Raw genomic sequence first — 15,800 nt, 5'->3', positions numbered from 1 at the left:
GGCAACGTGGTCTAGTGGAGGGTGTCCCTGCCCATGGCAGGGGGGTTGGAACGGGATGATCTTTGAGGTCCCTTCCAACCCTAACCATTCTATGATTCTATGAAATATAAGAACATCACTGATTACAGTAGCAGGCCCATTTTAAGGCACTGTGTAATTAGGAGTGAGAGTTAATAATGGGACCAGAAAAAGTAGGCAAGGATTTTCTCAACATCTTTATGCAAATCTTTCTGGGGCATGGATCTTCTTACCTGTGTTCTTGCTATGATTACCTAAGCAGCTTTAAGTAGGGCACATGGATCTTCATTGCTACCTATTTAAATCTCTCTCTCGAAGCAGCAACATCGGCTGCAGCCACAAAACCCAAACCAGCAGAGACTGATTGTGCTCCTGTACACAGCCCTGTCAGCATCTGCAGCGAGTGACTTGCTTCTTTCAATCCAATTCCCAGTGGACGAGCATCTACATCATACAATTAGCAACAATATGAACTAAAAATTCAGCAAAATTTGGATTTCACTGATGGATGGACTGCCAGTATGCATGTTTTATTCATCTCAAGATTGCTTTGTCAGGTTGGTTACATCTCCTCTCTGTATATAAATTTCTAAAAATCATTTTATGGTCACTACTGAGCAGCCAAGAAGCTCTATAGACAGCGTTGTACCTTTTCTAACTGCTAGCCAAAATTCATGAGATTTCCAAAATGAAAACAACAACCAAAGACTGACGTTATAATCACAGAATGGTTTGGGTTGGAAGGGACCTCAAAGATCATCTAATTCCAACCTCCCTGCCATGGGCGGGGACACCCTCCACTAGACCAGGTTGCCCAAAGCCCCATCCAACCTGGCCTTCAACACTTCCAGGGAGCCAGGGGCAGCCACAGCTTCTCTGGGCAACCTGTGTCAGTGCCTCACGACCCTCACAGGGAAGAATTTCTTCCTCAGATCTCATCTCAATCTACCCTCTTTTAGTTTAAAACCGTTCCCCTTGTCCTATCACAACAGGCCCTACTAAAAAGTTTGTCTCTATCTTTCTTACAAGCCCCCTTTAGGTATTGGAAGGCCACAATAAGGTCTCCCCAGAGCCTCCAGGCTGAACAAGCCCAACTCTCTCAGCCTGTCTTCATAGCAGAGGTGCTCCAGCCCTCGGATCATCTTTCTGGCCTCCTCTGCACTCGCTCCAACAGCTCCATGTCGTTCTTGTCCTGGGGACCCCAGAGCTGGACACAGTACTGCGGGGCGGGGGGGGGGGCGTGTCACAAGAGCAGAGCACAAGGGGAGAATCCCCTCCCTCGACCTGCTGGTCACGCTGCTTTTGGTGAAGCCCAGGATACAGTTGGCTTTCTGGGCTGCAAGTGCAAATTGCCAGCTCATGTTGAGCTTTTATGGGGTCGTGTTGAGATTCTAGGAAGCTGTATGAGTCAAGGCATTTTGTTCAGTGTTCTATTCCCTCCCACCAATGTAAGTCACCTTGTGGAAGTCTCATGGGTACTTCCTGCTAAGGTCATCAGCATATGAATTAGCCTCCCTATGAGAACACAGCATGCAGCAGATCAAGATGAAGTTTTCTGATCATCCTTCCTTAATTCTAATAATTAAGATTCAAGGACGTTCAGTACCAGCACACTCTTATACAGGTTCCTGCTACCTACTCATAACCCTAAACCTTCCTCAACATTCAGGCATGCAAACCAGTTCTCATTTCAGCATCCACTCCCAGTTACCTGCCCACACGCCCTCTCTCTCCTATTGTAAATCCAAGGCAAGAGAGTGTAAAATCAGATATTTTAAATTCCGTAGCTAGCACATTACAATTTCACCTCTCACCGTTACAGTAATAGCTCTGTTCGCAACAAAACTCAGCTACAAACAGGGTAGTCAGTTTTGGAAACAGCTATTTCATAGCCCACAAGAAATCTCGGCGTTGGTCCCTGAGCATACCCAGGAGGAATGCATGAGGCTGCAATTTCCAAACCAATTTTGCCCCATCCACTTTATGGCATTTACATCCTGCCTCATGTAAGCGCTGCCTCCCTCTTTACTGAAGTTAATATTCATACACCCGCTGCAGCACAACCCGCACTAACTTCCCCCTTTGCAGAAGGATGTGGTAAAAGTGAAATATGCTGCCTGCAGGAAAGGGAGATCCTGCAAATCAATCCAGAACAGAGTATGACCTGATGGCTTAAGTGAACTGTCTCCTTTGCAAGTAAGAAATTGCTCCTTCCACTTTTTCTTTCCAGTTGTTCCCTTTCAGCTGAGATTTTCTCCATTCCTGGTTATTCTCGTACTCCTGGTATTTGCAGGTGCTGATTCACAGCCTCCCAAGATACGCACATTTGACTGCTTTTATTTTTAAGAAAAGTCACTTGAGGCTGGAAATAACTCTTGGCTTTCTGTGAACACTCTTAAACCTGTATCTAGGTTTATCTGAGGAGCTTAAATATTCTACTTTAACAAAAGCCTCAAAGTTTTATCAGTCTCTGTTGCTCTATTAAAATATTATAGAACAGACATCCAAATTTGTGGCCTGCCATTCTGCTAGGTCCTTTTTAGCTTTAAAAACAGAAGTTGGAGTTGAGCCTAAATATATACTTTAAGCTTCTAACATGGTTTGACTTTACATCTCCATAGGTGAAACTTCCCATGAGGATTTCAATCCTTAACACAATTAAAAATCTACAAAAACCTAATGCTTTGTTTCTGACAAAGCTGAACTGAAATATCTCAAATAGAAGTGGTCAAATCCCAAATCACTACTTTTTTAAATGGGCTCTCAAAAAGAAGCCCTGAGCAAATCAGCCCACAAGTCTGTCATTTTTAATACGTTATCAGCAGATGGCATCTATCTTAGATCCAAGGTGATGTACTGTCTCCAGCCCCTGCTCCACTGGCTCCTAACCTTCCCTCCCCCACAGAGCATCTGTATTCGGGATATTTCCTTGGAGATTCATTAACTGCTCCTTCCTCAAAGGCTGAGATTATTGGCATTTTTCTCAGACTACGTTTCTAAGTGTTTGAAAGACCTGTCAGGACAGAGAAATACATAAATACAGAAAAATATCAATTCATCATTTTCTCTGTCAAGACGCTGCAGGTAAAGAGAAGACCTAAGTTTTGGCTAATGTCTTTAAAGACTGTTTTCTATCTTGCATGCTTGTGTATCATTTACATATGATTTCACTCTCTTAACATCAGTGTTCTCAGAGGGAGAGGGTGAATTAGAATATTGGTATCTCTAATTTAGGAGACAGTTAGACCAATAACAACAAACCAGAGCTGAATGTATGCTCAAAACAATCTACTTAGAACTCTATTTTAATTAAAAATCAGTCAAATAATCCTATTATCCCAAGGACTGCTTTAGGCATGGTTCCAGTCCAGCACATCTTTTTTTAATCTTTTAGTTCCACATCCATCCAGAAAGTGATTGTAAAAACACTGTAAATAGTCCTTTCTGTACAAGTTCCTCTCCCAAATGGAAAGCCCAGGAAGACAGAGAAATAAATGATCCAGTATCAGTCAGTCACTTACTAAATAAGACACTTAAAAAAAGAAATAAATACACTAAGGGGACTTCATCAGGGGCCCAAATGAAATGCCTCTATGCAAATGTACATAGTATGGGGAATAAACAAGAGGAGTTAGAGACGCCTCCAGGGTTGATGATAACTTCCTTCTCCAAGTGACAGGGGAGCCAATGAGGAGAGGTGCCATGCTGGACCTTGTTCTCACCAACAAGGAGGGGCTGGTGGGGAATGTGAAGCTCAAGGGCGGCCTTGGCTGCAGTGACCATGAAATGGTGGAGTTCAAGATCCTCAGAACAGTGAGGAGGGAGCACAGCAAGCTCACTACCCTAGACTTAAGGAGAGCAGACTTTGGTGTCTTCAGGAATCTGCTTGGTAGAGTACCTCCCTCTCCAGAAGGAAACAGGAGACCTGGTTACCTGAGATATGGAGAAGGCTGAGGTACTCAGTGACTTCTTTGCCTCAGTCTTCACCAGCAAGGGCTTGAGCCACACTGCCCAAGTTGCAGAAGGCAAAGGCAGGGACTAGGAGAATGGAGAACCAGCCACTGAAGGAGAAGATCAGGTTTGAGACCATCGAAGGAAACTGAAGGTGCACAAGTCCGTGGGACCTGATGAGGTGCATCCACAAGTCCGGAGCGAACTGGTGGATGAAGTTACTAAGCCACTCTCCATCATATCTGAGAAGTCATGGCAGTCTGTTCAAGTTCCCACTGACTGGAAAAAGGGAAACATAACCCCCATTTTTAAGAAGGGTAAAAAGGAAGACCCAGGGAACTACAGGCCGGTCAGTCTCACCTCCGTGCCTGGCAAGATCGTGGAGCAGATCCTCCTGGAGACTATGCTCAGGCACATGGAAAATAAGGAGGTGATTGGTGACAGCCAACATGGCTTCACGAGGGGCAAACCATGCCTGACAAACTTGGTGGCCTTCTATGATGGGGTTACAGCATTGATGGATAAGGGATGAGTGACTGACATTTACCTGGACTTGTGCAAAGCATTTGACACTGTCCCGCACGACATCCTTGTCTCTAAACTGGAGAGACATGGATTTGATGGATGGACCACTCAGTGGATAAGGAGCTGGCTGGATGGTCACACTCAAAGAGTTGTGGTCAATGGCTCAATGTCCAAGTGGAGACCAGTGACGAGTGGCGTTCCTCAGGGGTCGGTACTGGGACTGGCACTGTTCAACATCTTTGTTGGCGACATGGACAGTGGGATCGAGTGCACCCTCAGCAAGTTTGCCGATGACACCAAGGTGTGTGGTGTGGTCGACACACTAGAGGGAAGGGATGCCATCCAGAGGGACCTGGACAGGCTGGAGAGGTGGGTCCGTGCGAATCGCATGAAGTTCAACAAGGCCAAGTGCAAGGTCCTGCACATGGGTCAGGGCAATTCCAAGCACAACTCCAGGCTGGGCAGAGAATGGATGGAGAGCAGCCCTGAGGAGAAGGACTTGGGGGTGTTGGTGGAAAAGAAACTCAACATGAGCCAGAAATGTGCGCTTGCAGCCCAGAAAGCCAATCATATCCTGGGCTGCATCCCCAGCAGCGTGACCAGCAAGTCAAGGGAGGGGATCCTGCCCCTCTACTCCGCTCTGGTGAGACCCCACCTGCAGTACTGCATCCAGCTCTGGGGTCCCCAGGACAGGAGAGACATGGAGCTGTTGGAGTGAATCCAGAGGAGGACAGGAAGATGATCCAAGGGCTGGAGCACCTCTGCTATGAAGACAGGCTGAGAGAGTTGGGCTTGTTCAGCCCAGAGGAGAAAAGGCTCTGGGGAGACCTTAGAGCACCTTCCAGTACCTAAAGTGGCCCACAAGAAAGCTGGAGAGGGACTGTTTACAAGGGGGAATGGCCTGAAGCTGCAGGAGGGGAAATGGAGATGAGATGTGAGGCAGAAATTCTTCCCTGTAACGGTGGTGAGGCACTGACACAGGTTGCCTAGAGAAGCTGTGGCTGCCTCTGGATCCCTGGAAGTGTTGAAGGCCAGGTTGGATGGGGCTTTGGGCAACCTGGTCCAGTGGAGGGTATCCCCGCCCATGGCAGGGAGGTTGGAATTAGATGATCTTCGAGGTCCCTTCCAACCCAAACCATTCTATGATTCTATGAATAAAATAAAAGCATACAACTGAGGCCAAGAAATACAATTTTCCTGGTTTTCACCCCACTACCTGCAAACATCACCTCAAAGAGTGCCTCTTATTTCCTCATATTTCCACCCTTTGCCTTCTTTCTCAAAAAGAAATACGCACCTCTTCTACAGCTGCGGTTTACATGCTTTTATTTTTTTAAAAAAGGAGAAAATAAGTCTTCCAAACATCATCTTTCATTCCTATATTTGCTCTCACATGCTCTGTGGGGCCCTGCTGCATAACAAGCATTTTATCCATAGCAGACAGCAGCAGCACAAGCCAGCACGGCTGCCAGAGCCAGTTACCTGCATGTGCCACTGAACTGGGGTCCAAGGGAAGATGGCAGGAGCAGGGCAGAGGTAGACTATGTAGTACAGTATAGAGTGTGCATGTATAAACATGTGTATATACATATACACACACATGTGTATATAACTTGCACCACCCAAGTAACTCACCTATTTTGTTTACTCCTGGACAGTGAGTATGCCTCCTACAACCATTTATAAAACATAATTATCATCACGTGATATAAAGTACTAAAAAAAGAAGAAAAAAGCTGTAAAAAGGTATAAAGCACAATAAAGCTCTGATTTCATATAATTTGGTAACTGCCTAGTTACTTCTGTAAGGATGCATACACCAGATCTTGCTTCTACCAACTGTAATCTATATTAATTTAAAAAAAATAAACTAACCAACCCCCAGAGGCACATCAACAAGACTCTTGCCCAAATCCACGTTGACCTCATGCATACAGGTCTTTCAGTCACTACCACTCACTGTATGGAATTACGCTTAGGAATTAAAGGAGAAAAGAAACCCACGACATTTCTTGAACACATCTCCTCTTCCAAGATACTTGTAGGAGGGAGGGCTGGGCAACTCAGAAAAGGTTAATCTCACAATTTCCATTCAGGCTTGTAGTGAAGAAAGAAGAGATTCAAGGTCTTCCAATTCCAGAAAAAGAAATCCTCCTCTGCAGAAGTTTTATTCTACTAGGTCACCACACAGAAGACAGTGGTGGGTCCCCAGCCATCTCCTTCATCACTCCTTATTCTGCTGACCCCTCAGGTCTGCCAAACTTAAATTCCAAATGCCTCTGGCTTATCGGGAGGTGGCGAAGATGCCAATAGACAAAACTAATAAAGTTCCTGAACCACTTGGACTATCTTCATGTTATTCATTTTTAGCATTTGAGCATAGAAGTCCAAGAACTGGTGCTTAGAAACAAGGTTTTGCTCATCCTGGTATTTAGTAGTAAGACTAAATTTCAGCTGTGAAGCCTTCTTGCCTCCTCCACTGCGTGCATCCCTCAAATACCATTGGGAAATCAGGTAGGATGGTTTCAGTGTGTCAATAGTGCGTGTGATTACAATGAAGTTGGAATATTTTCCTTATTGCAGGCTTTCCACAGCCTTAAACTTTGAGAAAGTCTGCCTGAAGAGACAAAAGCTCACTCCCTGCTAGGATAGGGGGTAGACCCAGAGCAGTCTCCATGAATATGCAGAAGTGGTGTGTGAGTGTATCTTTTCCCCTCCCCAGGCCCAAAAGAACAACTTTTATACCTTTACACTCAAGGAGAAAATCACTGCAAGGCAGCAAAGTCTTAGTTTAACCTGGCAATTTTTTTTTTTTTTTTTTTTTTTTTTTTTACAGTACACAGTCAGAAAGCCAGAGCAACTTGGCTTTGCACATGTGCAGGATTAAGCACAGCCATCCAACACAAACTGTGCCGCAGTCCTACGGGATCAGGATCACCGCTGTGCTGCAGCTTGGTGGGCGCTAGGGCCAAACCCCATCTCACCTACACACATGTACTGAAGCACAAGGCCACAGGACTGTATAGCAAAAGTGCCTCTGAAGATTGACTCACGCAGCCACGCAAGTATGAAGCTGATGGAAGAGATAATATTTGGTTTGAACCTTTTCTATACCATTAGTGCTTGCACAAATTAAAATAGCCAACAGCAGTCACTCTGATGGGAGGGCTGAACAAGAGTGCCACAGCTGTCAACCGCATTCAAAGAAACAAATGCTTAAAATTTTGTTCATAATTTTGGGGCCAGAACACAATCCATCCAGCAAGATACACAGGCTTGCAGCTTTCCTAGGACAGAATGCTTCAGAGAGTAAGTACAGCTGATGCAGACATTAAAAAACTAAATCTGTTTGCCTGTTTCTCAGGGGGATTTAAACAGCAGGTGAGCCAGGCTGGTCTGTGGGACATGACCCTTTTTTATTTCAGCTATTTAGATGCAAATTGTTCCCCCTCCCTCCCCCTCACAAAACCATCTGTTAGCCCAGAGGTTTAGACTGTGCCTAGGGTGTAGGTTTTGGGGGAAGGGGATATAAAGCATTGAGAAAATTTCAGTTGATGCCCCAGTTTCCTCTGGGGCACAGTTTAGGGTGAAAAAAACCCATCACTTTGCAATATTATTAAATTACAGTAGGATTGTTCTCTCATTCTGCTGAACTTTTCCTACTGATCCCATGGATTTCCTACCCTAGAAAACATTCCTTGTCCAGCTTTTGGCCAATAAGCAGCATTATATATTGACACTTAGAGCAGGTTGGTATGGTGTTAGCACAGGGCATGAGCTGGTATTGCAGGAAGTATCAGAGATTCAAGGAATTAAAAGTATTAAATAATAATGATGAAGTCCTTCACTACAAGGCGCAATATTTAATGTTCTTTTAGTGCTAGGGACACTACCTCATCTCTGTCTGATTTTGCCCAGTGAACAGCAATGTACTTTCAAGAACTGTTGACAGATGTGATTCATTAAACACTTCACCCAGGGCTCTGGATTCTTCACACAGGAAAGATTATGGGTGACGACACAGAGTACACTTTCAGGAAGCTTGAAGATGATACAGTGCGGGGAGGGGTGGCCAACAGACCTGATGGGTGTGCTGCCACTCAGAGGGATATGAACAGCATGGAGAAATGGGCCAACACCAACCTCGTGAAGTTCAGCAAAGGAAAATGCAAAGCTCTGCTGCTTGAGAGGAATAACCCCAGGCACCAGCACAGACTGGGAGCCACCCGGCAGAAAAGCAGCTGTGCAGAGAAAGACCTGGGAGTCCTGGTGGGCATCAAGTTGACCACGAGCCTCCAAAGCACCTTTGAAGCAAAGGAGGTCAACAGCATCTGGGCTGCATTAGGAAAGACACTGCCAGCAGGTCAAGGGAGGTGATCCTTCCCCTCTGCTCAGGGCTGGTGAGACACATCTGGAGTGCTGGGTCAAGTGCTCGCCTCCTCAGTACAAGAGAGGCATGGGCATACAGGAGAGAGTCCAGTAAAGGTCCACAAAGATGATTAAGGAACTGGAGCACATGACATACAAGGAGAGGCTGAGAGAGCTGGAACTGTTCAGGCTGCAGAAGGAAAAGCTCAGGGGGATTGTATCAATGTGCATAAATACCTGATGGAGGTGCAAAGAAGATGAAACCGGGCTCCTCTTGGTGGTATCCAGCAACAGGATAAGAGGCAATGGGCACAAACTGAAATACAGGAAATTCCATTTAAATGTAAGAAGGAGGGGGAAAACAAAACAAAACCAAAAACTTTCTGCTGGGTGGGGGGGAACCAAGCCACAGAACAGGTTCCCCAGAAAAATCATGGAGTTTCCTTCCTTGGGGGTGCTCAAAACCCCACTGGATATGCCCCTGAGCAACCTGTTCCAGCTGCCACCACTTTAAGTGGGGAGTTAGGCTGGACTACCCACAGAGGTTCCTGCCAATCTCACCAATTCTGCAATTACAAGCCACAAAAAGGGGCAGAGAGGCGCTAAAAGACAGAGATACGCAACATCATTCAAACTACTTATCTGAAGCAAATGTTTTTAGTAAACAGCATCCAAGGCCCCAGTTTAGTGATGAATACAAATTAAAAGAGGTGATAAGTGACAACCTTGAGCAGAAAATCAGTGAAAGAGTTGGGATCAGTACTACAACACCCTCATTTTGAGTTTTAACCTGTGGAGTACAGTCCTGGTACTTGAGAGTGGCAAGCTCTTGTCCCAATTCTCACACAGACCTCATTTGTGATCTTGGAGGCACAAGAGAGGGAAAAAAAGGTGCAAGTACTTCTTGTTTGCTCTGCCCTCCTCCAATCAGTCAATCACCTCTTTAAAGGAAAAGCAATTCAGGTAGTTACAGAGCACACAGAATGAAAAAAATCCCTCTATGTTCTTCTGCAACTTCACTTACCACAAGAAATGCATTCTCATTTATTTCAAAAAAAAAAAAAAGAAAAGAAAAGAAAAGAAAAAGGAGAACTGTGTATGCAATCCTGATGGGAAACTCAATGGCAGAGGGTAAAGGGGGGCATAGAAGGATGGGAAAACCCTTCCTCCCCCTTGGAGCCCAGAAGATGGGACAGAGGAGCCCTCCCTAGCTTGAAGTATGAATACGGAGACCACCTAAGGGGCAGCGGGGAAAAAAACCACAGCGTGGGCTTCAGAGCCTCAACTGCAGCTGAGCAAGTTCTCAGGCTGCCCTTGCGCAACAGTCAAGGCTGACGCGAAGACGGCTTCAGGCAGACTTTAATGATGATGCTCCACTGAGGTGATGGAAAGGAGCTCTTACTTCAGCTGGGAAGACTTCCTGCCAGACAAGGTTTGCACAGGAGCATTTTTTAAAGGGTTTGGGGCTTTCTTCTTTTTCTTACTGTTGGGATATTGTTTTGGTTTTTTGAGTGTTGCCAACACAAACACAATATTTTCCACTTTTTGGCACAGACAGAAGAGGCCAGAACAACATATGATCTCAACTATTTCATGACAGTCGGGAACTTCAGGTACCTACTTCCAAACTATTAACTTCTAAAATATATCCAATTCAGTATCTCTTACTGGAAAGCAATATTCTGACAAAGGTTGCAGGCATTTCATAGAAACATTTTCCCAAAAAAAAAAAAAAAAAAAAAAAAAATTTGATTCTCTGAACAGTGTTTCAATACATTTATGCAGATATTTTGAAAGAATTTCAAGTTTTCATTTTACAATAAAAGTGGTTGTATTTTCTCCATTTATGAAAAGGAGAGTTTGCAGAACATCAGCATTTCCCCTACAGGATGAGAGTCGTCTTTATGCCCTGCTCTAAATCACCAGCTAATTTCTGTTTTCAGATCTCTGGCATTTCACAAGCATTACTGAGAATCTAAAAAATAGTTACTGGAAATGTTTTTATTTAACCAACTTCTTGTTCACAAATCCAAGCACATGTATAAATTTTAAGGCTGCAATGCTACAGTTTGATCTGTAATACAAGATACAGGCACCAATTCTCAGTCTCCTTGACTTTAAAGACAGAAAGGTCATCTGTGATAGCTAAGGGGTACTTGGCCTTGGTGCCAGCAAGCCACCCACTGAAAACAGTGGGAGTTTGGCCCAAATTAGGATTTCAAGATTTATCCCATAATGCCCTGTAACACTTCCCACACAGAACTACCTGACAGCTTCTGAAAATTGGCAAAATGTGAAGGACATGGCGACAACATCCGAGATGAGGTTTCCAAGGGCGTATTTTGTAACAATTGAATTCAACCAATACTTGTCTGCATATGCACATATGCTCGCAATTCCACATTACAGGGTTTTTAGCATGCTGATTTTAAAAGCCCAGTGGCTAAAAACACATCTCCAAAAGCTACTCAATGCCCAACAAACCAGACTTTTAAAAGCAAAAAACCCAAAGCAGTTGCATCCAGAACATCACTTAACTTGTGCAATAATCCCCCACCTTTGGGTCCCTGCTCTTATTATTGATTAGTTAAGTAACACCAACAACAGACAGATGCTTTTCTACAACCTCTTTCCAGCACCACCTCCCAAACTGTCGTCGTCTCCCACAGATACCCCCAGAACAGCCCTAGAATAACTACTGCCGCCCCCAGTGTGACCTGGGACAAGGTGGATGGGTTTCCAGCCAGGAAGCATCAAGGTCTGAGCACCAATTGCTGCCCACACAAGGCCTGTGCACCCAGATCTAATGGCATGGATGCTCCAGAAACCAGTCTGCTACTGATTGATAGTCTTTCCCATCATCCTTCCACACTCTATCTGGTCAATATTAGCTTAGTTAACTATATCACAGAGTTGAACATTTCCTTTATTTGGATCCCTGGAGGCAACAGGGGCTTGGACATGACGACAGGATCAACACCTGTGGTGCAAGTCACATCCCTGTAAATAATGCGGCAACTGGGACACAATATGTAAGGATTTGGTACAGCCACTTTATCTGTCACAGCAGTTCCTGGATAACAACCACTAGAAAAAAAAAACAACAAACCAAGCGAAAAAGGTTTAAAAGATAGCCACGGGAGAATGCGTCTTTCAGGGATTGAAACATAACTCGTTTTGGAGCAAGAGTCAAACTAAGCACACACACTGCTGAAGAGACAAGACAGGTTCCAATTTAAAAACAGTTAAAATTAGTTATCAAATGACAAGAAGACTTCCACAGATTAGTTGGTATGCTTTCATTTTACCCTGAAACTAGTCATTTTTTAAGATGATCCAAATTCAGGAGAAGGAAAGAATCTTGACTCCAAGAAAAAAATTTAATAAAAAAAAAAAAGCAGCACCCCCCCCCCCCCCCCCCTAGTTGTCATGTTTATGACTTATATTCTTCAGACAGGAAATCTTTGGAGCAAGCAAAAGCCTGTCTGCCCTCCACTTCACAAACCCTTGATATCATAATCATATTTTTAAAATATTGCTTTCTTGAATGATGCGAATTAAAAGGCATAAGTAATTCTCCGACATACTATTGTAAACCACACACACAAAATAGCAATTTATTGCATGCAAGTCCATTAAACTATTACTTACAGCGTAATAAACAGATACCACTGTTACCGCTGAGTGGAAAACCTAGGAAATTCCTTGCCCCTGGCCCCTGGAGTCTGAATGAGAGAAGTTGAACTGCTCATGCTTAGAGCAGGGTTTTGTCTCCCAGAAAGACTGCAGTATTTCAGCTAACACAGCAATTGTCCTGCAATTATCATGCACGCTTTATAGTCAATAAAACAAAAGGGACAGTTAACTTCAAAAATAATTTTTAAGGAAAAGCAGCAGAAAGCTTTTCAACCGATGACTGTGAAAGGACAAAGAGAGGAGACTGTGCATTTATATTGGTCAGTAAGGCACTCATCGCAACAACTGGGACTGAGGATAGTCATGGGAGAGCAGGGTTCACAGGCCACACCAAAAGTGGTTTTATTTTCCCAGAGGGAATGCAGTTGTCGACCACTCAGAAAGAGCTCCAAATGAGACGGCAGGCTGGCAAGCCAGAACAAGACACCCAGCTGGCTCCACAGCCTTAGACAAAAGCTTGGCTCTCTCAAGTTTTTTATTTTCCTTTCATCTTCCAGCGTTAAACATTGGGATGGTATCAGTTCCTCTTTTCCAAGTAGAAAGTCCTCTGAGAGCAAACCAGATTTCAAAGCTTTCTAACAACTATGCAGACCACGCCATCAGAGCTTGCTTCTTAACATGTACGTGTGAGCGTTCGGGGCATCCGCAGGGTAGTCTTGGGATCAGAGCAGAGCTACAGTTGGATGTTCTCCAGGGATATTTTAGGAGAACGGAATCAAATTGCCACACAAACATAATTGCCAAGTTTCAGTCTAATGCTACAGCAATTTGCTTGACATGCTTTATTTCAGAGGACAGACTAGTGCAGTAATATTTTGTCATTATTAATGTGTCCAAGTCCTCTAACACAGCATTCATATCCTTAGTAACAGGATTCCTTTTCCTTCAAGTTCTGCTTTTGATAACAGAATGCATTACAAATTCTTCGTGCAGCCTTGAAAAAAAATATTTAGATAGACTGAATTTAAGATAGCGAGAAAGATGCAAAGTAGTATTCTTAAGTGACCTATTCCCTCCCAAAATCCACAAATTTGGAGCAGAGGATGTTTGATCCTCTGCTTTCTCTTCCAGAAGTCCATCCAGAAAGCCTGAAGAACATTAGCCGAGTATCTGGTTGTTGCATTACCTGATGCTTTCAATTCCTGCAGCCCACGCAGAGCCAAATCATCTGGGAAACAAGATTTCCCTACCTCCAACCCCACAGTATTTAAGAGGGGTCAAATTCTGACCGCTTTTGAATAGGCTGCCCAGAAAACATGTGCAAGATGAGTACATTTCTATGCTCCCATCACCAAATCACTGGCTGTCCAGCTCTTGCCCAGTGCAACTCTCTATTTTCGAGCCTTGCAGGCATCCCACAGCATCACAGAGAATACACTCAGACCGTCTGAGTGCATCAATATGCATTCGGACCATCTGTTAAACCCACAAAGCATCCACTGTCAGAAGATCCGTAGAGTGGGGAGTCAGTGTTAAGCAGCAAGTACGATTTCCTCTTTACCATTTCCTTTAAAAGATATTTTGGTCCCAATTCCCACAGAATTGAATGTCACTTAAAGAGGACTTTTTGCTCACAGTGCCACATGAGATTTCAGGTTTCAGAGTAAAGCTGAGCTATTGAAAAAAACAAGTCGCTTATCCATCTCATTTACATTATAGTGCAGGGAACTCAATCAGGCTCTTCAAGCTGGAGGACAGCACCTTCTCCACCAGACAAGGCTTCCTGAACATGGAACCTGCCACTACTTCACAGACATGACCGGGGAATCAACCCCTACTCTTGTTTTGTTCAAGGTGTTGGTTTAAATCAAAGCAGCCGCCTCTAGAAACAAAGACTGAAAGAGTATTTTTCTTATAGTCTAAGAATCTGTTTTAGTAGAATTAATATTTGGTTTGTTAGACTCTGCAGTAGTCTCTGAACCGTGCCTCTTCAAGGCTTCAGAGCAAACAAATCAGTAAAAAGTTTTAATCCAGAAAGCAAGAAGATAAAAGAGATTTATTTAAAGAAATTACAGACCCCTAAATCAATTACAAGAGCCGTGTCATTCTGTAACACTGTTCATAATAATTGAGCTCAATCTTCAGAAGTTTGTCATTTGGATGATTATTTTTTTAAACATGAAAGGGCTGTATCCCAACACTCAGCTTCAAGTGCTAAGAGCATTTCTCTCTGAAGATGACTGACCATAGCAAAGAACAAGGTAAGGAATGCAAGAAGCAGCTTCAGATCTATTTAGCAGGTGTATGATTCCAAGCACCAGTTTGAAAACTAGGTTGAGTATCCACAGACACAGGAGACTCCAACCATAAGCCAGAGGAGGGACAAGTCCCAGTCTACAGTCACATGGAGGCACCAAAAATTCATTTTTTTCTCCAACACTCTGAAGTTCTCTTCTTTCTTGAATCCCTAGAAGAAGGGCATTATTTCTGCTCTATTCCACTTTGCATGGGATTCACTTTGAGTACCAATTCCCCCTTTCCCCTTACTTTTCGGCACCATCTTCATGCAGGAAAATATATTTTAAAGAGAGCTTGAGTTTGTAAGAACCACACCTTCCTAGTCCACGAGTGAGACAAAGTGCTCCAAAGTCACACTCTGTGTAATGACAGAAATAAAGATTTTACCAATTTCCTCAGAGCCCTGCAGAGTCTATGAAAATCATTTAGTTATGAAGTCACAAACACCACTGACCCCATCAGCCTCAGGGGCTCAGAGTGGTTTCTGAAGAGAAAGCTTGTGCGGGTGATCTCCTCGCCTTGAGCAAGAACACTGTTGGCTGGAGCCGTGACAACACAAAAGCAACAGGCTAATGATAGCATCACTTGAGTAGAAGCTCTTCCACAGGACAACAGTTACAGCTTACGGATCACGAGAGAACTCCACTAGCGATAGCAGAGGAAATATTTTTGCAGAAATCTACTCATGCACACAAAGGCAGAGAAGGAAATGGCACAAAGCTCTCGAACAGTTCTTTGCTTGCTCTTGTACTAGTTACAGAAATCCACAGCAGCACAGACTTTGGCATCAATGTTAGCCACTCATGTACATACCCTAGGCTCCAGGCAGGCTGACATGCCCGTGCTCCAAATACACCTCCGATGGCAGTGCAGACTGCGCTAGGAAGACAAGCACGGAGCCAGCTGACAGACTTCATTGTGATAGCACTATTTCAACAGAAGCTCGAGCACAGCCCCAGTTTCCACTAAAACCAAAAGGCTTCAGTGACACAATTCATGTGATT

At 44.1% G+C, this 15,800-nt stretch overlaps 1 protein-coding gene across 4 annotated transcripts in view; it reads right to left on the bottom strand.

Moving 5' to 3' along the window:
* PAK1 (p21 (RAC1) activated kinase 1) overlaps positions 1-15,800 on the bottom strand; it is a 78,913-nt gene that overhangs the window by 42,626 nt on the left and 20,487 nt on the right. For 2 of the 4 annotated variants that reach the window (XM_054847975.1, XM_054848053.1), the window contains exon 2: positions 9,100-9,178. The exons of the other annotated variants lie outside the window; for them this stretch is intronic. The gene's annotated coding sequence lies outside the window, so the exon portion shown is untranslated. The remainder of the gene's footprint in view (positions 1-9,099; positions 9,179-15,800) is intronic. 4 annotated transcript variants of the gene reach the window in all.

This window comes from Grus americana, chromosome 1 (assembly GCF_028858705.1).
Source record: "Grus americana isolate bGruAme1 chromosome 1, bGruAme1.mat, whole genome shotgun sequence".
Taxonomy (NCBI): Eukaryota; Metazoa; Chordata; class Aves; order Gruiformes; family Gruidae; genus Grus; species Grus americana.
The sequence above is the reverse complement of the archived record's forward strand: the minus strand, read 5'-3'. Positions and strand labels throughout refer to the sequence as shown.